The following is a 2,142-nucleotide window of genomic DNA, read 5'->3' on the forward strand; positions in this document are numbered from 1 at the left end:
CGGCACTTAGTTGCGCATAATGTGCAGGCTCACTGTGTGTGTTGACACACTAGCTACACACAGCACACATCTTGAGAAAAGGGTGTTACGCATTGGCGTTTCTATAATGGGTGCAGTGTGTGCGGTGCACACGGGCCCCTGAGTCCCGAGGGGGGCCCACACTGCACACACTGCACCCATTTCTCCTATACTTACTTTTCCGGAGTTCATCGCTGACCGTGTGCGGGCCCCCTCCTCTCCCGTAGTGCACTGACCACTAGAGACTCTGGCACAGTGCCAGAGTCTACAGTGCAGGACTCCCAAAAAATGGCGTGGCGGCCATTTTTCGGAGTCCTGCACATGCGCTGTAGACACTGGCACTGTCAATAGTGAGAGAAGAAAGGAAGGCTCTTGTGTGGGTGCACTCTTAATTAATTGAAATAAATTTCAGTAGTTTTAATTATTCATGAAGGATAATAAAATATAACTTTTATTGGATATACATTATAAAGAATTTCCCGTGATTACCCATTAAACAACATAGGATCCAAAAAAATGAATGTGGTAAAATAAATATTAAATTTAAAAATGAAGGAATGTTCTGGTCCTGTCTCACAGAATGTGATAAGAAAGGTTGTAGACACTTCAATGTTCTACACCCGTTTCAGCCCGACCAGTACAGAGAATCTGTATTGATAAGACCAACATATGGTCAATAGTCAAATGTATCAGTATTGGACAGGTCCGGCGGTAGGTAGTGAGACATTACACACTTCCCACCGGTCACCAACCAAATGCACAGGTATAGGTTATTTATAAAGGACTCAGAGGGTCTTGAGCGATTATATAGTCAGAAGATGCAATCGTAGGGTAAAGATATTGTAGGAAGGATAGAGACAAGTGGTGATACTGCTGTTGGTGTCAAATAACGCACATCATAAAGATGAAAAGTCTACTACACTGGGTATTCCCTGTGAGTCTCCCCCTCAGGTACTGACCCAGCCCAACACCGTATAGCTTCCAAGATCGGACGAGATCGGGCACAGGCAGTGTGGTATGGTAGTAGACAGATAGGTAGGTTAGACGCCAATGAGAGTGCACCTATATAAAGAAATGTGACAATTGGTCACAAAAGATGTGGATCTGCTTTCTACGTTAGGCTGAATGCAACAGGAACCCACGCTAGTGGTATTGTGTACCCTGGATCGTAGATGAGAGTCCACAGAAAAAAGAACAGGATTAAGAGCAGAAATCGTCATAATAATGTGCAATATGTCCTGGTAGCAAACATTTGCTGACATCAAGCACATGCACAAGAATAATACATGTTAGATATAAACATTGGTAATGCCGTGAACGAATTCTGACCCCACAAATGGAAAAACCAAAAATATATATATATATATATATATATATGCTGATATGGAGGCTTAAATATCAGATCGATGGAGTAGCTCAATGTGACTCAAAATAGAGGATTATACAATATTCCTTGGTTATGAGGAAATAGTAATAGCCTAGGATGCTGGTTAGAATAACCCCCTGATGATTATATGCATACAAAGTGATTCAACTGACACAGAAAGGAGAAAATAAACATATATGTCACAATAAAGTAGACATTGTCTTATTACATTTGTCAGTGAGAAGGGATATGCTGGTTTAATTAGGTCACCTGTGAGATTACTATCAAAATAGTTAAACGCTCAAAATGCCAACACAGGCCCTGCCTGTGTACATAACCTGTGTGGAATCAGCAGCAAAGTATCCCTCGAGTGGCGTGGTTGGTGCCGGTGGACCCGCTGGCTAGGAAAACGCGTTTCACCCCGCAGGGCTTGTTCACTTCCTGGAGTGAACAGATTGCTTAGATTTTAAGCTGGGATCGCTCCGTGAGTAACCCCCTTCACTCACTCTGCACATGTTATATCTGCCACACCTGCAGTGCACATGGTTTTGCCCATTAGAGGAAAATGTTGTTTTGTAATCAACCTTGAATTAGGCCCTATGTACAACTGCCATCAGCCCTCTATTCAGCACAAAGAGTATGTCACTGGCAAAGCTAATACTGTGTAATTCCATAATACCATGCCTGGCACTGTATTACCATACTTCAGTGTATCTTCAACCTTGGAGTCATGGTACTGTTTCTTGCTACTGTAACCC

The 2,142-nt window shown here is 42.7% G+C and overlaps 1 pseudogene; it reads right to left on the minus strand.

Annotated features, from left to right (window-relative positions):
* Positions 1-928: 928 nt before the first annotated feature.
* Positions 929-1,047, minus strand: LOC134953021 (5S ribosomal RNA; annotated as a pseudogene).
* Positions 1,048-2,142: the final 1,095 nt, after the last annotated feature.

The sequence above is a fragment of the Pseudophryne corroboree genome, chromosome 8, assembly GCF_028390025.1.
Source record: "Pseudophryne corroboree isolate aPseCor3 chromosome 8, aPseCor3.hap2, whole genome shotgun sequence".
NCBI lineage: Eukaryota > Metazoa > Chordata > Amphibia > Anura > Myobatrachidae > Pseudophryne > Pseudophryne corroboree.